This window comes from Amblyomma maculatum, chromosome 4, assembly GCF_055883805.1.
Source record: "Amblyomma maculatum isolate TAMU_Amacu chromosome 4, ASM5588380v1, whole genome shotgun sequence".
NCBI classification, from domain to species: domain Eukaryota; kingdom Metazoa; phylum Arthropoda; class Arachnida; order Ixodida; family Ixodidae; genus Amblyomma; species Amblyomma maculatum.
In genome coordinates this window covers 138,189,458-138,211,029 of record NC_139347.1, presented here as the reverse complement: position 1 = coordinate 138,211,029, position 21,572 = coordinate 138,189,458, and the positions used below count along the sequence as shown (strand labels likewise).

Below are 21,572 nucleotides of genomic sequence, written 5' to 3'. Positions count from 1 at the left end.
GATTCCCGGCCGACGCAGTTGACTTTTTATTTGCTTCAAAGTGAACCACTGGAGCGTGCACATCATACTGATTAGTTTTATTTGACTCTTACAGCACTCGCTCATCCACTCCGTTGTATGTCATAGCCTTGTGTCAGTACAGTTTCACTGTACGACGCTGTATCTACGGAGAGACAAGCGCGTCGGTGGTTCAGTGGTAGAATACTCGCCTGCCACGCGGGTGGCCCGGGTTCGATTCCCGGCCGAAGCAGTTGACTTTTTATTTGCTTCAAAGTGAACCACTGGAGCGTGCACAATATACTGATTAGTTTTATTTGACTCTTACAGCACTCGCTCATCCACTCCGTTCTCTGTCATAGCCTTGTGTCAGTACAGTTTCACTGTACGACGCTGTATCTACGGAGAGACAAGCGCGTCGGTGGTTCAGTTGTAGAATACTCGCCTGCCACGCGGGTGGCCCGGATTCGATTCCCGGTCGACGCAGTTTACTTTTTATTTGCTTCAAAGTGAACCACTGGAGCGTGCACATCATACTGATTAGTTTTATTTGACTCTTACAGCACTCGCTCATCCACTCCGTTGTATGTCATAGCCTTGTGTCAGTACAGTTTCACTGTACGACGCTGTATCTACGGAGAGACAAGCGCGTCGGTGGTTCAGTGGTAGAATACTCGCCTGCCACGCGGGTGGCCCGGATTCGATTCCCGGCCGACGCAGTTGACTTTTTATTTGCTTCAAAGTGAACCACTGGAGCGTGCACATCATACTGATTAGTTTTATTTGACTCTTACAGCACTCGCTCATCCACTCCGTTGTATGTCATAGCCTTGTGTCAGTACAGTTTCACTGTACGACGCTGTATCTACGGAGAGACAAGCGCGTCGGTGGTTCAGTGGTAGAATACTCGCCTGCCACGCGGGTGGCCCGGGTTCGATTCCCGGCCGACGCAGTTGACTTTTTATTTGCTTCAAAGTGAACCACTGGAGCGTGCACATCATACTGATTAGTTTTATTTGACTCTTACAGCACTCGCTCATCCACTCCGTTGTATGTCATAGCCTTGTGTCAGTACAGTTTCACTGTACGACGCTGTATCAACGGAGAGACAAGCGCGTCGGTGGTTCAGTGGTAGAATACTCGCCTGCCACGCGGGTGGCCCGGGTTCGATTCCCGGCCGACGCAGTTGACTTTTTATTTGCTTCAAAGTGAACCACTGGAGCGTGCACATCATACTGATTAGTTTTATTTGACTCTTACAGCACTCGCTCATCCACTCCGTTGTATGTCATAGCCTTGTGTCAGTACAGTTTCACTGTACGACGCTGTATCTACGGAGAGACAAGCGCGTCGGTGGTTCAGTGGTAGAATACTCGCCTGCCACGCGGGTGGCCCGGATTCGATTCCCGGCCGACGCAGTTGACTTTTTATTTGCTTCAAAGTGAACCACTGGAGCGTGCACATCATACTGATTAGTTTTATTTGACTCTTACAGCACTCGCTCATCCACTCCGTTGTATGTCATAGCCTTGTGTCAGTACAGTTTCACTGTACGACGCTGTATCTACGGAGAGACAAGCGCGTCGGTGGTTCAGTGGTAGAATACTCGCCTGCCACGCGGGTGGCCCGGGTTCGATTCCCGGCCGACGCAGTTGACTTTTTATTTGCTTCAAATTGAACCACTGGAGCGTGCACATCATACTGATTAGTTTTATTTGACTCTTACAGCACTCGCTCATCCACTCCATTGTGTGTCATAGCCTTGTGTCAGTACAGTTTCACTGTACGACGCTGTATCTACGGAGAGACAAGCGCGTCGGTGGTTCAGTGGTAGAATACTCGCCTGCCACGCGGGTGGCCCGGGTTCGATTCCCGGCCGACGCAGTTGACTTTTTATTTGCTTCAAAGTGAACCACTGGAGCGTGCACATCATACTGATTAGTTTTATTTGACTCTTACAGCACTCGCTCATCCACTCCGTTGTATGTCATAGCCTTGTGTCAGTACAGTTTCACTGTACGACGCTGTATCTACGGAGAGACAAGCGCGTCGGTGGTTCTGTGGTAGAATACTCGCCAGCCACGCGGGTGGCCCGGATTCGATTCCCGGCTGAAGCAGTTGACTTTTTATTTGCTTCAAAGTGAACCACTGGAGCGTGCACATCATACTGATTAGTTTTATTTGACTCTTACAGCACTCGCTCATCCACTCCGTTGTATGTCATAGCCTTGTGTCAGTACAGTTTCACTGTACGACGCTGTATCTACGGAGAGACAAGCGCGTCGGTGGTTCAGTGGTAGAATACTCGCCTGCCACGCGGGTGGCCCGGATTCGATTCCCGGCCGACGCAGTTGACTTTTTATTTGCTTCAAAGTGAACCACTGGAGCGTGCACATCATACTGATTAGTTTTATTTGACTCTTACAGCACTCGCTCATCCACTCCGTTGTATGTCATAGCCTTGTGTCAGTACAGTTTCACTGTACGACGCTGTATCTACGGAGAGACAAGCGCGTCGGTGGTTCAGTGGTAGAATACTCGCCTGCCACGCGGGTGGCCCGGGTTCGATTCCCGGCCGACGCAGTTGACTTTTTATTTGCTTCAAAGTGAACCACTGGAGCGTGCACATCATACTGATTAGTTTTATTTGACTCTTACAGCACTCGCTCATCCACTCCGTTGTATGTCATAGCCTTGTGTCAGTACAGTTTCACTGTACGACGCTGTATCTACGGAGAGACAAGCGCGTCGGTGGTTCACTGGTAGAAAACTCGCCTGCCACGCGGGTTGCCCGGATTCGATTCCCGGCCGACGCAGTTGACTTTTTATTTGCTTCAAAGTGAACCACTGGAGCGTGCACATCATACTGATTAGTTTTATTTGACTCTTACAGCACTCGCTCATCCACTCCGTTGTATGTCATAGCCTTGTGTCAGTACAGTTTCACTGTACGACGCTGTATCTACGGAGAGACAAGCGCGTCGGTGGTTCAGTGGTAGAATACTCGCCTGCCACGCGGGTGGCCCGGGTTCGAGTCCCGGCCGACGCAGTTGACTTTTTATTTGCTTCAAAGTGAACCACTGGAGCGTGCACATCATACTGATTAGTTTTATTTGACTCTTACAGCACTCGCTCATCCACTCCATTGTGTGTCATAGCCTTGTGTCAGTACAGTTTCACTGTACGACGCTGTATCTACGGAGAGACAAGCGCGTCGGTGGTTCAGTGGTAGAATACTCGCCTGCCACGCTGGTGGCCCGGGTTCGATTCCCGGCCGATGCAGTTGACTTTTTATTTGCTTCAAAGTGAACCACTGGAGCGTGCACATCATACTGATTAGTTTTATTTGACTCTTACAGCACTCGCTCATCCACTCCGTTGTATGTCATAGCCTTGTGTCAGTACAGTTTCACTGTACGACGCTGTATCTACGGAGAGACAAGCGCGTCGGTGGTTCTGTGGTAGAATACTCGCCTGCCACGCGGGTGGCCCGGATTCGATTCCCGGCCGACGCAGTTGACTTTTTATTTGCTTCAAAGTGAACCACTGGAGCGTGCACATCATACTGATTAGTTTTATTTGACTCTTACAGCACTCGCTCATCCACTCCGTTGTATGTCATAGCCTTGTGTCAGTACAGTTTCACTGTACGACGCTGTATCTACGGAGAGACAAGCGCGTCGGTGGTTCAGTGGTAGAATACTCGCCTGCCACGCGGGTGGCCCGGGTTCGATTCCCGGCCGAAGCAGTTGACTTTTTATTTGCTTCAAAGTGAACCACTGGAGCGTGCACATTATACTGATTAGTTTTATTTGACTCTTACAGCACTCGCTCATCCACTCCGTTCTCTGTCATAGCCTTGTGTCAGTACAGTTTCACTGTACGACGCTGTATCTACGGAGAGACAAGCGCGTCGGTGGTTCAGTTGTAGAATACTCGCCTGCCACGCGGGTGGCCCGGATTCGATTCCCGGCCGACGCAGTTTACTTTTTATTTGCTTCAAAGTGAACCACTGGAGCGTGCACATCATACTGATTAGTTTTATTTGACTCTTACAGCACTCGCTCATCCACTCCGTTGTATGTCATAGCCTTGTGTCAGTAAAGTTTCACTGTACGACGCTGTATCTACGGAGAGACAAGCGCGTCGGTGGTTCAGTGGTAGAATACTCGCCTGCCACGCGGGTGAACCGGATTCGATTCCCGGCCGACGCAGTTGACTTTTTATTTGCTTCAAAGTGAACCACTGGAGCGTGCACATCATACTGATTAGTTTTATTTGACTCTTACAGCACTCGCTCATCCACTCCGTTGTATGTCATAGCCTTGTTTCAGTACAGTTTCACTGTACGACGCTGTATCTACGGAGAGACAAGCGCGTCGGTGGTTCAGTGGTAGAATACTCGCCTGCCACGCGGGTGGCCTGGGATCGATTCCCGGCCGACGCAGTTGACTTTTTATTTGCTTCAAAGTGAACCACTGGAGCGTGCACATCATACTGATTAGTTTTATTTGACTCTTACAGCACTCGCTCATCCACTCCGTTGTATGTCATAGCCTTGTGTCAGTACAGTTTCACTGTACGACGCTGTATCTACGGAGAGACAGGCGCGTCGGTGGTTCAGTGGCAGAATACTCGCCTGCCACGCGGGTGGCCCGGATTCGATTCCCGGCCGACGCAGTTGACTTTTTATTTGCTTCAAAGTGAACCACTGGAGCGTGCACATCATACTGATTAGTTTTATTTGACTCTTACAGCACTCGCTCATCCACTCCGTTGTATGTCATAGCCTTGTGTCAGTACAGTTTCACTGTACGACGCTGTATCTACGGAGAGACAAGCGCGTCGGTGGTTCAGTGGTAGAATACTCGCCTGCCACGCGGGTGGCCCGGATTCGATTCCCGGCCGACGCAGTTGACTTTTTATTTGCTTCAAAGTGAACCACTGGAGCGTGCACATCATACTGATTAGTTTTATTTGACTCTTACAGCACTCGCTCATCCACTCCATTGTGTGTCATAGCCTTGTGTCAGTACAGTTTCACTGTACGACGCTGTATCTACGGAGAGACAAGCGCGTCGGTGGTTCAGTGGTAGAATACTCGCCTGCCACTCTGGTGGCCCGGGTTCGATTCCCGGCCGACGCAGTTGACTTTTTATTTGCTTCAAAGTGAACCACTGGAGCGTGCACATCATACTGATTAGTTTTATTTGACTCTTACAGCACTCGCTCATCCACTCCGTTGTATGTCATAGCCTTGTGTCAGTACAGTTTCACTGTACGACGCTGTATCTACGGAGAGACAAGCGCGTCGGTGGTTCTGTGGTAGAATACTCGCCTGCCACGCGGGTGGCCCGGATTCGATTCCCGGCCGACGCAGTTGACTTTTTATTTGCTTCAAAGTGAACCACTGGAGCGTGCACATCATACTGATTAGTTTTATTTGACTCTTACAGCACTCGCTCATCCACTCCGTTGTATGTCATAGCCTTGTGTCAGTACAGTTTCACTGTACGACGCTGTATCTACGGAGAGACAAGCGCGTCGGTGGTTCAGTGGTAGAATACTCGCCTGCCACGCGGGTGGCCCGGGTTCGATTCCCGGCCGAAGCAGTTGACTTTTTATTTGCTTCAAAGTGAACCACTGGAGCGTGCACATTATACTGATTAGTTTTATTTGACTCTTACAGCACTCGCTCATCCACTCCGTTCTCTGTCATAGCCTTGTATCAGTACAGTTTCACTGTACGACGCTGTATCTACGGAGAGACAAGCGCGTCGGTGGTTCAGTTGTAGAATACTCGCCTGCCACGCGGGTGGCCCGGATTCGATTCCCGGCCGACGCAGTTTACTTTTTATTTGCTTCAAAGTGAACCACTGGAGCGTGCACATCATACTGATTAGTTTTATTTGACTCTTACAGCACTCGCTCATCCACTCCGTTGTATGTCATAGCCTTGTTTCAGTACAGTTTCACTGTACGACGCTGTATCTACGGAGAGACAAGCGCGTCGGTGGTTCAGTGGTAGAATACTCGCCTGCCACGCGGGTGGCCCGGGTTCGATTCCCGGCCGAAGCAGTTGACTTTTTATTTGCTTCAAAGTGAACCACTGGAGCGTGCACATTATACTGATTAGTTTTATTTGACTCTTACAGCACTCGCTCATCCACTCCGTTCTCTGTCATAGCCTTGTGTCAGTACAGTTTCACTGTACGACGCTGTATCTACGGAGAGACAAGCGCGTCGGTGGTTCAGTTGTAGAATACTCGCCTGCCACGCGGGTGGCCCGGATTCGATTCCCGGCCGACGCAGTTTACTTTTTATTTGCTTCAAAGTGAACCACTGGAGCGTGCACATCATACTGATTAGTTTTATTTGACTCTTACAGCACTCGCTCATCCACTCCGTTGTATGTCATAGCCTTGTGTCAGTAAAGTTTCACTGTACGACGCTGTATCTACGGAGAGACAAGCGCGTCGGTGGTTCAGTGGTAGAATACTCGCCTGCCACGCGGGTGAACCGGATTCGATTCCCGGCCGACGCAGTTGACTTTTTATTTGCTTCAAAGTGAACCACTGGAGCGTGCACATCATACTGATTAGTTTTATTTGACTCTTACAGCACTCGCTCATCCACTCCGTTGTATGTCATAGCCTTGTTTCAGTACAGTTTCACTGTACGACGCTGTATCTACGGAGAGACAAGCGCGTCGGTGGTTCAGTGGTAGAATACTCGCCTGCCACGCGGGTGGCCCGGATTCGATTCCCGGCCGACGCAGTTGACTTTTTATTTGCTTCAAAGTGAACCACTGGAGCGTGCACATCATACTGATTAGTTTTATTTGACTCTTACAGCACTCGCTCATCCACTCCGTTGTATGTCATAGCCTTGTGTCAGTACAGTTTCACTGTACGACGCTGTATCTACGGAGAGACAAGCGCGTCGGTGGTTCAGTGGTAGAATACTCGCCTGCCACGCGGGTGGCCCGGATTCGATTCCCGGCCGACGCAGTTGACTTTTTATTTGCTTCAAAGTGAACCACTGGAGCGTGCACATCATACTGATTAGTTTTATTTGACTCTTACAGCACTCGCTCATCCACTCCGTTGTATGTCATAGCCTTGTGTCAGTACAGTTTCACTGTACGACGCTGTATCTACGGAGAGACAAGCGCGTCGGTGGTTCAGTGGTAGAATACTCGCCTGCCACGCGGGTGGCCCGGGTTCGATTCCCGGCCTATGCAGTTGACTTTTTATTTGCTTCAAAGTGAACCACTGGAGCGTGCACATTATACTGATTAGTTTTATTTGACTCTTACAGCACTCGCTCATCCACTCCGTTCTCTGTCATAGCCTTGTGTCAGTACAGTTTCACTGTACGACGCTGTATCTACGGAGAGACAAGCGCGTCGGTGGTTCAGTTGTAGAATACTCGCCTGCCACGCGGGTGGCCCGGATTCGATTCCCGGCCGACGCAGTTTACTTTTTATTTGCTTCAAAGTGAACCACTGGAGCGTGCACATCATACTGATTAGTTTTATTTGACTCTTACAGCACTCGCTCATCCACTCCGTTGTATGTCATAGCCTTGTGTCAGTACAGTTTCACTGTACGACGCTGTATCTACGGAGAGGCAAGCGCGTCGGTGGTTCAGTGGTAGAATACTGGCCTGCCACGCGGGTGGCGCGGGCTCGATTCCCGGCCGACGCAGTTGACTTTTTATTTGCTTCATAGTGAACCACTGGAGCGTGCACATCATACTGATTAGTTTTATTTGACTCTTACAGCACTCGCTCATCCACTCCGTTGTATGTCATAGCCTTGTGTAAGTACAGTTTCACTGTACGACGCTGTATCTACGGAGAGACAAGCGCGTCGGTGGTTCAGTTGTAGAATACTCGCCTGCCACGCGGGTGAACCGGATTCGATTCCCGGCCGACGCAGTTGACTTTTTATTTGCTTCAAAGTGAACCACTGGAGCGTGCACATCATACTGATTAGTTTTATTTGACTCTTACAGCACTCGCTCATCCACTCCGTTGTATGTCATAGCCTTGTGTCAGTACAGTTTCACTGTACGACGCTGTATCTACGGAGAGACAAGCGCGTCGGTGGTTCAGTGGTAGAATACTCGCCTGCCACGCGGGTGGCCCGGGTTCGATTCCCGGCCGACGCAGTTGACTTTTTATTTGCTTCAAAGTGAACCACTGGAGCGTGCACATCATACTGATTAGTTTTATTTGACTCTTACAGCACTCGCTCATCCACTCCGTTGTATGTCATAGCCTTGTGTCAGTACAGTTTCACTGTACGACGCTGTATCTACGGAGAGACAAGCGCGTCGGTGGTTCAGTGGTAGAATACTCGCCTGCCACGCGGGTGGCCCGGGTTCGATTCCCGGCCGACGCAGTTGACTTTTTATTTGCTTCAAAGTGAACCACTGGAGCGTGCACATCATACTGATTAGTTTTATTTGACTCTTACAGCACTCGCTCATCCACTCCGTTGTATGTCATAGCCTTGTGTCAGTACAGTTTCACTGTACGACGCTGTATCTACGGAGAGACAAGCGCGTCGGTGGTTCAGTGGTAGAATACTCGCCTGCCACGCGGGTGGCCCGGATTCGATTCCCGGCCGACGCAGTTGACTTTTTATTTGCTTCAAAGTGAACCACTGGAGCGTGCACATCATACTGATTAGTTTTATTTGACTCTTACAGCACTCGCTCATCCACTCCGTTGTATGTCATAGCCTTGTGTCAGTACAGTTTCACTGTACGACGCTGTATCTACGGAGAGACAGGCGCGTCGGTGGTTCAGTGGCAGAATACTCGCCTGCCACGCGGGTGGCCCGGATTCGATTCCCGGCCGACGCAGTTGACTTTTTATTTGCTTCAAAGTGAACCACTGGAGCGTGCACATCATACTGATTAGTTTTATTTGACTCTTACAGCACTCGCTCATCCACTCCGTTGTATGTCATAGCCTTGTGTCAGTACAGTTTCACTGTACGACGCTGTATCTACGGAGAGACAAGCGCGTCGGTGGTTCAGTGGTAGAATACTCGCCTGCCACGCGGGTGGCCCGGGTTCGATTCCCGGCCGACGCAGTTGACTTTTTATTTGCTTCAAAGTGAACCACTGGAGCGTGCACATCATACTGATTAGTTTTATTTGACTCTTACAGCACTCGCTCATCCACTCCGTTGTATGTCATAGCCTTGTGTCAGTACAGTTTCACTGTACGACGCTGTATCTACGGAGAGACAAGCGCGTCGGTGGTTCAGTGGTAGAATACTCGCCTGCCACGCGGGTGGCCCGGGTTCGATTCCCGGCCGACGCAGTTGACTTTTTATTTGCTTCAAAGTGAACCACTGGAGCGTGCACATCATACTGATTAGTTTTATTTGACTCTTACAGCACTCGCTCATCCACTCCGTTGTATGTCATAGCCTTGTGTCAGTACAGTTTCACTGTACGACGCTGTATCTACGGAGAGACAAGCGCGTCGGTGGTTCAGTGGTAGAATACTCGCCTGCCACGCGGGTGGCCCGGATTCGATTCCCGGCCGACGCAGTTGACTTTTTATTTGCTTCAAAGTGAACCACTGGAGCGTGCACATCATACTGATTAGTTTTATTTGACTCTTACAGCACTCGCTCATCCACTTCGTTGTATGTCATAGCCTTGTGTCAGTACAGTTTCACTGTACGACGCTGTATCTACGGAGAGACAAGCGCGTCGGTGGTTCAGTGGTAGAATACTCGCCTGCGACGCGGGTGGCCCGGGTTCGATTCCCGGCCGACGCAGTTGACTTTTTATTTGCTTCAAAGTGAACCACTGGAGCGTGCACATTATACTGATTAGTTTTATTTGACTCTTACAGCACTCGCTCATCCACTCCGTTCTCTGTCATAGCCTTGTGTCAGTACAGTTTCACTGTACGACGCTGTATCTACGGAGAGACAAGCGCGTCGGTGGTTCAGTTGTAGAATACTCGCCTGCCACGCGGGTGGCCCGGATTCGATTCCCGGCCGACGCAGTTTACTTTTTATTTGCTTCAAAGTGAACCACTGGAGCGTGCACATCATACTGATTAGTTTTATTTGACTCTTACAGCACTCGCTCATCCACTCCGTTGTATGTCATAGCCTTGTGTCAGTACAGTTTCACTGTACGACGCTGTATCTACGGAGAGACAAGCGCGTCGGTGGTTCAGTGGTTGAATACTGGCCTGCCACGCGGGTGGCCCGGGCTCGATTCCCGGCCGACGCAGTTGACTTTTTATTTGCTTCATAGTGAACCACTGGAGCGTGCACATCATACTGATTAGTTTTTTTTGACTCTTACAGCACTCGCTCATCCACTCCGTTGTATGTCATAGCCTTGTGTAAGTACAGTTTCACTGTACGACGCTGTATCTACGGAGAGACAAGCGCGTCGGTGGTTCAGTTGTAGAATACTCGCCTGCCACGCGGGTGAACCGGATTCGATTCCCGGCCGACGCAGTTGACTTTTTATTTGCTTCAAAGTGAACCACTGGAGCGTGCACATCATACTGATTAGTTTTATTTGACTCTTACAGCACTCGCTCATCCACTCCGTTGTATGTCATAGCCTTGTGTCAGTACAGTTTCACTGTACGACGCTGTATCTACGGAGAGACAAGCGCGTCGGTGGTTCAGTGGTAGAATACTCGCCTGCCACGCGGGTGGCCCGGGTTCGATTCCCGGCCGACGCAGTTGACTTTTTATTTGCTTCAAAGTGAACCACTGGAGCGTGCACATCATACTGATTAGTTTTATTTGACTCTTACAGCACTCGCTCATCCACTCCGTTGTATGTCATAGCCTTGTGTCAGTACAGTTTCACTGTACGACGCTGTATCTACGGAGAGACAGGCGCGTCGGTGGTTCAGTGGCAGAATACTCGCCTGCAACGCGGGTGGCCCGGATTCGATTCCCGGCCGACGCAGTTGACTTTTTATTTGCTTCAAAGTGAACCACTGGAGCGTGCACACCATACTGATTAGTTTTATTTGAGTCTTACAGCACTCGCTCATCCACTCCGTTGTATGTCATAGCCTCGTGTCAGTACAGTTTCACTGTACGACGCTGTATCTACGGAGAGACAAGCGCGTCGGTGGTTCAGTGGTAGAATACTCGCCTGCCACGCGGGTGGCCCGGATTCGATTCCCGGCCGACGCAGTTGACTTTTTATTTGCTTCAAAGTGAACCACTGGAGCGTGCACATCATACTGATTAGTTTTATTTGATTCTTACAGCACTCGCTCATCCACTCTGTTGTATGTCATAGCCTTGTGTCAGTACAGTTTCACTGTACGACGCTGTATCTACGGAGAGACAAGCGCGTCGGTGGTTCAGTGGTAGAATACTCGCCTGCCTCGCGGGTTGCCCGGGTTCGATTCCCGGCCGACGCAGTTGACTTTTTATTTGCTTCAAAGTGAACCACTGGAGCGTGCACATCATACTGATTAGTTTTATTTTACTCTTACAGCACTCGCTCATCCACTCCGTTGTATGTCATAGCCTTGTGTCAGTACAGTTTCACTGTACGACGCTGTATCTACGGAGAGACAAGCGCGTCGGTGGTTCAGTGGTAGAATACTCGCCTGCCACGCGGGTGGCCCGGATTCGATTCCCGGCCGACGCAGTTGACTTTTCATTTGCTTCAAAGTGAACCACTGGAGCGTGCACATCATACTGATTAGTTTTATTTGACTCTTACAGCACTCGCTCATCCACTCCGTTGTATGTCATAGCCTTGTGTCAGTACAGTTTCACTGTACGACGCTGTATCTAAGGAGAGACAGGCGCGTCGGTGGTTCAGTGGTAGAATACTCGCCTGCCACGCGGGTGGCCCGGATTCGATTCCCGGCCGACGCAGTTGACTTTTCATTTGCTTCAAAGTGAACCACTGGAGCGTGCACATCATACTGATTAGTTTTATTTGACTCTTACAGCACTCGCTCATCCACTCCGTTGTATGTCATAGCCTTGTGTCAGTACAGTTTCACTGTACGACGCTGTATCTACGGAGAGACAAGCGCGTCGGTGGTTCAGTGGTAGAATACTCGCCTGCCACGCGGGTGGCCCGGGTTCGATTCCCGGCCGACGCAGTTGACTTTTTATTTGCTTCAAAGTGAACCACTGGAGCGTGCACATCATACTGATTAGTTTTATTTGACTCTTACAGCACTCGCTCATCCACTCCATTGTGTATCATAGCCTTGTGTCAGTACAGTTTCACTGTACGACGCTGTATCTACGGAGAGACAAGCGCGTCGGTGGTTCAGTGGTAGAATACTCGCCTGCCACGCGGGTGGCCCGGGTACGATTCCCGGCCGACGCAGTTGACTTTTTATTTGCTTCAAAGTGAACCACTGGAGCGTGCACATCATACTGATTAGTTTTATTTGACTCTTACAGCACTCGCTCATCCACTCCGTTGTATGTCATAGCCTTGTGTCAGTACAGTTTCACTGTACGACGCTGTATCTACGGAGAGACAAGCGCGTCGGTGGTTCAGTGGTAGAATACTCGCCTGCCACGCGGGTGGCCCGGATTCGATTCCCGGCCGACGCAGTTGACTTTTTATTTGCTTCAAAGTGAACCACTGGAGCGTGCACATCATACTGATTAGTTTTATTTGACTCTTACAGCACTCGCTCATCCACTCCGTTGTATGTCATAGCCTTGTGTCAGTACAGTTTCACTGTACGACGCTGTATCTACGGAGAGACAAGCGCGTCGGTGGTTCAGTGGTAGAATACTCGCCTGCCACGCGGGTGGCCCGGGTTCGATTCCCGGCCGACGCAGTTGACTTTTTATTTGCTTCAAAGTGAACCACTGGAGCGTGCACATAATACTGATTAGTTTTATTTGACTCTTACAGCACTCGCTCATCCACTCCGTTGTATGTCATAGCCTTGTGTCAGTACAGTTTCACTGTACGACGCTGTATCTACGGAGAGACAAGCGCGTCGGTGGTTCAGTGGTAGAATACTCGCCTGCCACGCGGGTGGACCGGATTCGATTCCCGGCCGACGCAGTTGACTTTTTATTTGCTTCAAAGTGAACCACTGGAGCGTGCACATCATACTGATTAGTTTTATTTGACTCTTACAGCACTCGCTCATCCACTCCGTTGTATGTCATAGCCTTGTGTCATTACAGTTTCACTGTACGACGCTGTATCTACGGAGAGACAAGCGCGTCGGTGGTTCAGTGGTAGAATACTCGCCTGCCACGCGGGTGGCCCGGATTCGATTCCCGGCCGACGCAGTTGACTTTTTATTTCCTTCAAAGTGAACCACTGGAGCGTGCACATCATACTGATTAGTTTTATTTGACTCTTACAGCACTCGCTCATCCACTCCGTTGTATGTCATAGCCTTGTGTCAGTACAGTTTCACTGTACGACGCTGTATCTACGGAGAGACAAGCGCGACGGTGGTTCAGTGGTAGAATACTCGCCTGCCACGCGGGTGGCCCGGGTTCGATTCCCGGCCGACGCAGTTGACTTTTTATTTGCTTCAAAGTGAACCACTGGAGCGTGCACATCATACTGATTAGTTTTATTTGACTCTTACAGCACTCGCTCATCCACTCCGTTGTATGTCATAGCCTTGTGTCAGTACAGTTTCACTGTACGACGCTGTATCTACGGAGAGACAAGCGCGACGGTGGTTCAGTGGTAGAATACTCGCCTGCCACGCGGGTGGCCCGGGTTCGATTCCCGGCCGACGCAGTTGACTTTTTATTTGCTTCAAAGTGAACCACTGGAGCGTGCACATCATACTGATTAGTTTTATTTGACTCTTACAGCACTCGCTCATCCACTCCGTTGTATGTCATAGCCTTGTGTCAGTACAGTTTCACTGTACGACGCTGTATCTACGGAGAGACAAGCGCGTCGGTGGTTCAGTGGTAGAATACTCGCCTGCCACGCGGGTGGCCCGGATTCGATTCCCGGCCGACGCAGTTGACTTTTTATTTGCTTCAAAGTGAACCACTGGAGCGTGCACATCATACTGATTAGTTTTATTTGACTCTTACAGCACTCGCTCATCCACTCCGTTGTATGTCATAGCCTTGTGTCAGTACAGTTTCACTGTACGACGCTGTATCTACGGAGAGACAAGCGCGTCGGTGGTTCAGTGGTAGAATACTCGCCTGCCAAGCGGGTGGACCGGATTCGATTCCCGGCCGACGCAGTTGACTTTTTATTTGCTTCAAAGTGAACCACTGGAGCGTGCACATCATACTGATTAGTTTTATTTGACTCTTACAGCACTCGCTCATCCACTCCGTTGTATGTCATAGCCTTGTGTCAGTACAGTTTCACTGTACGACGCTGTATCTACGGAGAGACAAGCGCGTCGGTGGTTCAGTGGTAGAATACTCGCCTGCCACACGGGTGGCCCGGATTCGATTCCCGGCCGACCCAGTTGACTTTTTATTTGCTTCAAAGTGAACCACTGGAGCGTGCACATCATACTGATTAGTTTTATTTGACTCTTACAGCACTCGCTCATCCACTGCGATGTCTGTCATAGCCTTGTGTCAGTACAGTTTCACTTTACGACGCTGTATCTACGGAGAGACAAGTGCGTCGGTGGTTCAGTGGTAGAATACTCGCCTGCCAAGCGGGTGGCCCGGATTCGATTCCCGGCCGACGCAGTTGACTTTTTATTTGCTTCAAAGTGAACCACTGGAGCGTGCACATCATACTGATTAGTTTTATTTGACTCTTACAGCACTCGCTCATCCACTCCGTTGTATGCCATAGCCTTGTGTCAGTACAGTTTCACTGTACGACGCTGTATCTACGGAGAGACAAGCGCGTCGGTGGTTCAGTGGTAGAATACTCGCCTGCCACGCGGGTGGCCCGGGTTCGATTCCCGTCCGACGCAGTTGACTTTTTATTTGCTTCAAAGTGAACCACTGGAGCGTGCACATCATACTGATTAGTTTTATTTGACTCTTACAGCACTCGCTCATCCACTCCGTTGTATGTCATAGCCTTGTGTCAGTACAGTTTCACTGTACGACGCTGTATCTACGGAGAGACAAGCGCGTCGGTGGTTCAGTGGTAGAATACTCGCCTGCCACACGGGTGGCCCGGATTCGATTCCCGGCCGACCCAGTTGACTTTTTATTTGCTTCAAAGTGAACCACTGGAGCGTGCACATCATACTGATTAGTTTTATTTGACTCTTACAGCACTCGCTCATCCACTGCGTTGTCTGTCATAGCCTTGTGTCAGTACAGTTTCACTGTACGACGCTGTATCTACGGAGAGACAAGCGCGTCGGTGGTTCAGTGGTAGAATACTCGCCTGCCACGTGGGTGGCCCGGGTTCGATTCCCGGCCGACGCAGTTGACTTTTTATTTGCTTCAAAGTGAACCACTGGAGCGTGCACATCATACTGATTAGTTTTATTTGACTCTTACAGCACTCGCTCATCAACTGCGTTGTATGTCATAGCCTTGTGTCAGTACAGTTTCACTGTACGACGCTGTATCTACGGAGAGACAGGCGCGTCGGTGGTTCAGTGGTAGAATACTCGCCTGCCACGCGGGTGGCCCGGATTCGATTCCCGGCCGACGCAGTTGACTTTTTATTTGCTTCAAAGTGAACCACTGGAGCGTGCACATCATACTGATTAGTTTTATTTGACTCTTACAGCACTCGCTCATCCACTGCGTCGTCTGTCATAGCCTTGTGTCAGTACAGTTTCACTGTACGACGCTGTATCTACGGAGAGACAAGCGCGTCGGTGGTTCAGTGGTAGAATACTCGCCTGCCACGCGGGTGGCCCGGATTCGATTCCCGGCCGACGCAGTTGACTTTTTATTTGCTTCAAAGTGAACCACTGCAGCGTGCACATCATACTGATTAGTTTTATTTGACTCTTACAGCACTCGCTCATCCACTCCGTTGTCTGTCATAGCCTTGTGTCAGTACAGTTTCACTGTACGACGCTGTATCTACGGAGAGACAAGCACGTCGGTGGTTCAGTGGTAGAATACTCGCCTGCCACGCGGGTGGCCCGGATTCGATTCCCGGCCGACGCAGTTGACTTTTTATTTGCTTCAAAGTGAACCACTGGAGCGTGCACATCATACTGATTAGTTTTATTTGACTCTTACAGCACTCGCTCATCCACTCCGTTGTATGTCATAGCCTTGTGTTAGTGCAGTTTCACTGTACGACGCTGTATCTACGGAGAGACAAGCGCGTCGGTGGTTCAGGGGTAGAATACTCGCCTGCCTCGCGGGTTGCCCGGGTTCGATTCCCGGCCGGCGCAGTTGACTTTTTATTTGCTTCAAAGTGAACCACTGGAGCGTGCACATCATACTGATTAGTTTTATTTTACTCTTACAGCACTCGCTCATCCACTCCGTTGTATGTCATAGCCTTGTGTCAGTACAGTTTCACTGTACGACGCTGTATCTACGGAGAGACAAGCGCGTCGGTGGTTCAGTGGTAGAATACTCGCCTGCCACGCGGGTGGCCCGGATTCGATTCCCGGCCGACGCAGTTGACTTTTCATTTGCTTCAAAGTGAACCGCTGGAGCGTGCACATCATACTGATTAGTTTTATTTGACTCTTACAGCACTCGCTCATCCACTCCGTTGTATGTCATAGCCTTGTGTCAGTACAGTTTCACTGTACGACGCTGTATCTACGGAGAGACAAGCGCGTCGGTGGTTCAGTGGTAGAATACTCGCCTGCCACGCGGGTGGCCCGGGTTCGATTCCCGGCCGACGCAGTTGACTTTTTATTTGCTTCAAAGTGAACCACTGGAGCGTGCACATCATACTGATTAGTTTTATTTGACTCTTACAGCACTCGCTCATCCACTCCGTTGTATGTCATAGCCTTGTGTCAGTACAGTTTCACTGTACGACGCTGTATCTACGGAGAGACAAGCGCGTCGGTGGTTCAGTGGTAGAATACTCGCCTGCCACGCGGGTGGCCCGGGTTCGATTCCCGGCCGACGCAGTTGACTTTTTATTTGCTTCAAAGTGAACCACTGGAGCGTGCACATCATACTGATTAGTTTTATTTGACTCTTACAGCACTCGCTCATCCACTCCATTGTGTATCATAGCCTTGTGTCAGTACAGTTTCACTGTACGACGCTGTATCTACGGAGAGACAAGCGCGTCGGTGGTTCAGTGGTAGAATACTCGCCTGCCACGCGGGTGGCCCGGGTTCGATTGCCGGCCGACGCAGTTGACTTTTTATTTGCTTCAAAGTGAACCACTGGAGCGTGCACATCATACTGATTAGTTTTATTTGACTCTTACAGCACTCGCTCATCCACTCCGTTGTATGTCATAGCCTTGTGTCAGTACAGTTTCACTGTACGACGCTGTATCTACGGAGAGACAAGCGCGTCGGTGGTTCAGTGGTAGAATACTCGCCTGCCACGCGGGTGGACCGGATTCGATTCCCGGCCGACGCAGTTGACTTTTTATTTGCTTCAAAGTGAACCACTGGAGCGTGCACATCATACTGATTAGTTTTATTTGACTCTTACAGCACTCGCTCATCCACTCCGTTGTATGTCATAGCCTTGTGTCAGTACAGTTTCACTGTACGACGCTGTATCTACGGAGAGACAAGCGCGTCGGTGGTTCAGTGGTAGAATACTCGCCTGCCACACGGGTGGCCCGGATTCGATTCCCGGCCGACCCAGTTGACTTTTTATTTGCTTCAAAGTGAACCACTGGAGCGTGCACATCATACTGATTAGTTTTATTTGACTCTTACAGCACTCGCTCATCCACTGCGATGTCTGTCATAGCCTTGTGTCAGTACAGTTTCACTGTACGACGCTGTATCTACGGAGAGACAAGTGCGTCGGTGGTTCAGTGGTAGAATACTCGCCTGCCAAGCGGGTGGCCCGGATTCGATTCCCGGCCGACGCAGTTGACTTTTTATTTGCTTCAAAGTGAACCACTGGAGCGTGCACATCATACTGATTAGTTTTATTTGACTCTTACAGCACTCGCTCATCCACTCCGTTGTATGTCATAGCCTTGTGTCAGTACAGTTTCACTGTACGACACTGTATCTACGGAGAGACAAGCGCGTCGGTGGTTCAGTGGTAGAATACTCGCCTGCCACGCAGGTGGCCCGGATTCGATTCCCGGCCGACGCAGTTGACTTTTTATTTGCTTCAAAGTGAACCACTGGAGCGTGCACATCATACTGATTAGTTTTATTTGACCCTTACAGCACTCGCTCATCCACTCCGTTGTATGCCATAGCCTTGTGTCAGTACAGTTTCACTGTACGACGCTGTATCTACGGAGAGACAAGCGCGTCGGTGGTTCAGTGGCAGAATACTCGCCTGCCACGCGGGTGGCCCGGGTTCGATTCCCGTCCGACGCAGTTGACTTTTTATTTGCTTCAAAGTGAACCACTGGAGCGTGCACATCATACTGATTAGTTTTATTTGACTCTTACAGCACTCGCTCATCCACTCCGTTGTATGTCATAGCCTTGTGTCAGTACAGTTTCACTGTACGACGCTGTATCTACGGAGAGACAAGCGCGTCGGTGGTTCAGTGGTAGAATACTCGCCTGCCACACGGGTGGCCCGGATTCGATTCCCGGCCGACCCAGTTGACTTTTTATTTGCTTCAAAGTGAACCACTGGAGCGTGCACATCATACTGATTAGTTTTATTTGACTCTTACAGCACTCGCTCATCCACTGCGTTGTCTGTCATAGCCTTGTGTCAGTACAGTTTCACTGTACGACGCTGTATCTACGGAGAGACAAGCGCGTCGGTGGTTCAGTGGTAGAATACTCGCCTGCCACACGGGTGGCCCGGATTCGATTCCCGGCCGACCCAGTTGACTTTTTATTTGCTTCAAAGTGAACCACTGGAGCGTGCACATCATACTGATTAGTTTTATTTGACTCTTACAGCACTCGCTCATCCACTGCGATGTCTGTCATAGCCTTGTGTCAGTACAGTTTCACTGTACGACGCTGTATCTACGGAGAGACAAGTGCGTCGGTGGTTCAGTGGTAGAATACTCGCCTGCCAAGCGGGTGGCCCGGATTCGATTCCCGGCCGACGCAGTTGACTTTTTATTTGCTTCAAAGTGAACCACTGGAGCGTGCACATCATACTGATTAGTTTTATTTGACTCTTACAGCACTCGCTCATCCACTCCGTTGTATGTCATAGCCTTGTGTCAGTACAGTTTCACTGTACGACACTGTATCTACGGAGAGACAAGCGCGTCGGTGGTTCAGTGGTAGAATACTCGCCTGCCACGCAGGTGGCCCGGATTCGATTCCCGGCCGACGCAGTTGACTTCTTATTTGCTTCAAAGTGAACCACTGGAGCGTGCACATCATACTGATTAGTTTTATTTGACCCTTACAGCACTCGCTCATCCACTCCGTTGTATGCCATAGCCTTGTGTCAGTACAGTTTCACTGTACGACGCTGTATCTACGGAGAGACAAGCGCGTCGGTGGTTCAGTGGTAGAATACTCGCCTGCCACGCGGGTGGCCCGGGTTCGATTCCCGTCCGACGCAGTTGACTTTTTATTTGCTTCAAAGTGAACCACTGGAGCGTGCACATCATACTGATTAGTTTTATTTGACTCTTACAGCACTCGCTCATCCACTCCGTTGTATGTCATAGCCTTGTGTCAGTACAGTTTCACTGTACGACGCTGTATCTACGGAGAGACAAGCGCGTCGGTGGTTCAGTGGTAGAATACTCGCCTGCCACACGGGTGGCCCGGATTCGATTCCCGGCCGACCCAGTTGACTTTTTATTTGCTTCAAAGTGAACCACTGGAGCGTGCACATCATACTGATTAGTTTTATTTGACTCTTACAGCACTCGCTCATCCACTGCGTTGTCTGTCATAGCCTTGTGTCAGTACAGTTTCACTGTACGACGCTGTATCTCCGGAGAGACAAGCGCGTCGGTGGTTCAGTGGTAGAATACTCGCCTGCCACGCGGGTGGCCCGGATTCGATTCCCGGCCGACGCAGTTGACTTTTTATTTGCTTCAAAGTGAACCACTGGAGCGTGCACATCATACTGATTAGTTTTATTTGACTCTTACAGCACTCGCTCATCCACTCCGTTGTATGTCATAGCCTTGTGTCAGTACAGTTTCACTGTACGACGCTGTATCTACGGAGAGACAAGCGCGTCGGTGGTTCAGTGGTAGAATACTCGCCTGCCACGCGGGTGGCGCGGGTTCGATTCCCGGCCGACGCAGTTGACTTTTTATTTGCTTCAAAGTGAACCACTGGAGCGTGCACATCATACTGATTAGTTTTATTTGACTCTTACAGCACTCGCTCATCCACTCCGTTGTATGTCATAGCCTTGTGTCAGTACAGTTTCACTGTACGACGCTGTATCTACGGAGAGACAAGCGCGTCGGTGGTTCAGTGGTAGAATACTCGCCTGCCACACGGGTGGCCCGGATTCGATTCCCGGCCGACCCAGTTGACTTTTTATTTGCTTCAAAGTGAACCACTGGAGCGTGCACATCATACTGATTAGTTTTATTTGACTCTTACAGCACTCGCTCATCCACTGCGTTGTCTGTCATAGCCTTGTGTCAGTACAGTTTCACTGTACGACGCTGTATCTACGGAGAGACAAGCGCGTCGTTGGTTCAGTGGTAGAATACTCGCCTGCCACGCGGGTGGCCCGGATTCGATTCCCGGCCGACGCAGTTGACTTTTTATTTGCTTCAAAGTGAACCACTGGAGCGTGCACATCATACTGATTAGTTTTATTTGACTCTTACAGCACTCGCTCATCCACTGCGATGTCTGTCATAGCCTTGTGTCAGTACAGTTTCACTGTACGACGCTGTATCTACGGAGAGACAAGTGCGTCGGTGGTTCAGTGGTAGAATACTCGCCTGCCAAGCGGGTGGCCCGGGTTCGATTCCCGGCCGACGCAGTTGACTTTTTATTTGCTTCAAAGTGAACCACTGGAGCGTGCACATCATACTGATTAGTTTTATTTGACTCTTACAGCACTCGCTCATCCACTCCGTTGTATGTCATAGCCTTGTGTCAGTACAGTTTCACTGTACGAGACTGTATCTACGGAGAGACAAGCGCGTCGGTGGTTCAGTGGTAGAATACTCGCCTGCCACGCAGGTGGCCCGGATTCGATTCCCGGCCGACGCAGTTGACTTTTTATTTGCTTCAAAGTGAACCACTGGAGCGTGCACATCATACTGATTAGTTTTATTTGACTCTTACAGCACTCGCTCATCCACTCCGTTGTATGTCATAGCCTTGTGTCAGTACAGTTTCACTGTACGACGCTGTATCTACGGAGAGACAAGCGCGTCGGTGGTTCAGTGGTAGAATACTCGCCTGCCAAGCGGGTGGACCGGATTCGATTCCCGGCCGACGCAGTTGACTTTTTATTTGCTTCAAAGTGAACCACTGGAGCGTGCACATCATACTGATTAGTTTTATTTGACTCTTACAGCACTCGCTCATCCACTCCGTTGTATGTCATAGCCTTGTGTCA

The 21,572-nt window shown here is 50.1% G+C and overlaps 18 non-coding genes across 18 annotated transcripts; all 18 read left to right on the top strand.

The window, feature by feature from the left end:
• Window positions 1-878: 878 nt before the first annotated feature.
• TRNAG-GCC (transfer RNA glycine (anticodon GCC)) lies at window positions 879-949 on the top strand. The gene has a single exon. It is a non-coding gene; the product is annotated as a tRNA-Gly (tRNA).
• A 162-nt stretch (window positions 950-1,111) lies between these two features.
• On the top strand, window positions 1,112-1,182 carry TRNAG-GCC (transfer RNA glycine (anticodon GCC)). Its single transcript has one exon. It is a non-coding gene; the product is annotated as a tRNA-Gly (tRNA).
• Window positions 1,183-1,577: 395 nt separating this feature from the next.
• Window positions 1,578-1,648, top strand: TRNAG-GCC (transfer RNA glycine (anticodon GCC)). The gene has a single exon. It is a non-coding gene; the product is annotated as a tRNA-Gly (tRNA).
• A 162-nt stretch (window positions 1,649-1,810) lies between these two features.
• TRNAG-GCC (transfer RNA glycine (anticodon GCC)) lies at window positions 1,811-1,881 on the top strand. The gene has a single exon. It is a non-coding gene; the product is annotated as a tRNA-Gly (tRNA).
• Window positions 1,882-2,509: 628 nt separating this feature from the next.
• Window positions 2,510-2,580, top strand: TRNAG-GCC (transfer RNA glycine (anticodon GCC)). The gene has a single exon. It is a non-coding gene; the product is annotated as a tRNA-Gly (tRNA).
• A 395-nt stretch (window positions 2,581-2,975) lies between these two features.
• TRNAG-GCC (transfer RNA glycine (anticodon GCC)) lies at window positions 2,976-3,046 on the top strand. Its single transcript has one exon. It is a non-coding gene; the product is annotated as a tRNA-Gly (tRNA).
• A 5,055-nt stretch (window positions 3,047-8,101) lies between these two features.
• TRNAG-GCC (transfer RNA glycine (anticodon GCC)) lies at window positions 8,102-8,172 on the top strand. Its single transcript has one exon. It is a non-coding gene; the product is annotated as a tRNA-Gly (tRNA).
• Window positions 8,173-8,334: 162 nt separating this feature from the next.
• Window positions 8,335-8,405, top strand: TRNAG-GCC (transfer RNA glycine (anticodon GCC)). Its single transcript has one exon. It is a non-coding gene; the product is annotated as a tRNA-Gly (tRNA).
• A 628-nt stretch (window positions 8,406-9,033) lies between these two features.
• Window positions 9,034-9,104, top strand: TRNAG-GCC (transfer RNA glycine (anticodon GCC)). Its single transcript has one exon. It is a non-coding gene; the product is annotated as a tRNA-Gly (tRNA).
• A 162-nt stretch (window positions 9,105-9,266) lies between these two features.
• On the top strand, window positions 9,267-9,337 carry TRNAG-GCC (transfer RNA glycine (anticodon GCC)). Its single transcript has one exon. It is a non-coding gene; the product is annotated as a tRNA-Gly (tRNA).
• Window positions 9,338-9,732: 395 nt separating this feature from the next.
• TRNAR-GCG (transfer RNA arginine (anticodon GCG)) lies at window positions 9,733-9,803 on the top strand. Its single transcript has one exon. It is a non-coding gene; the product is annotated as a tRNA-Arg (tRNA).
• Window positions 9,804-10,664: 861 nt separating this feature from the next.
• Window positions 10,665-10,735, top strand: TRNAG-GCC (transfer RNA glycine (anticodon GCC)). The gene has a single exon. It is a non-coding gene; the product is annotated as a tRNA-Gly (tRNA).
• Window positions 10,736-10,897: 162 nt separating this feature from the next.
• TRNAC-GCA (transfer RNA cysteine (anticodon GCA)) lies at window positions 10,898-10,968 on the top strand. Its single transcript has one exon. It is a non-coding gene; the product is annotated as a tRNA-Cys (tRNA).
• Window positions 10,969-12,062: 1,094 nt separating this feature from the next.
• TRNAG-GCC (transfer RNA glycine (anticodon GCC)) lies at window positions 12,063-12,133 on the top strand. The gene has a single exon. It is a non-coding gene; the product is annotated as a tRNA-Gly (tRNA).
• Window positions 12,134-12,761: 628 nt separating this feature from the next.
• On the top strand, window positions 12,762-12,832 carry TRNAG-GCC (transfer RNA glycine (anticodon GCC)). Its single transcript has one exon. It is a non-coding gene; the product is annotated as a tRNA-Gly (tRNA).
• A 3,890-nt stretch (window positions 12,833-16,722) lies between these two features.
• On the top strand, window positions 16,723-16,793 carry TRNAG-GCC (transfer RNA glycine (anticodon GCC)). Its single transcript has one exon. It is a non-coding gene; the product is annotated as a tRNA-Gly (tRNA).
• Window positions 16,794-16,955: 162 nt separating this feature from the next.
• Window positions 16,956-17,026, top strand: TRNAG-GCC (transfer RNA glycine (anticodon GCC)). The gene has a single exon. It is a non-coding gene; the product is annotated as a tRNA-Gly (tRNA).
• A 3,890-nt stretch (window positions 17,027-20,916) lies between these two features.
• TRNAG-GCC (transfer RNA glycine (anticodon GCC)) lies at window positions 20,917-20,987 on the top strand. Its single transcript has one exon. It is a non-coding gene; the product is annotated as a tRNA-Gly (tRNA).
• Window positions 20,988-21,572: the final 585 nt, after the last annotated feature.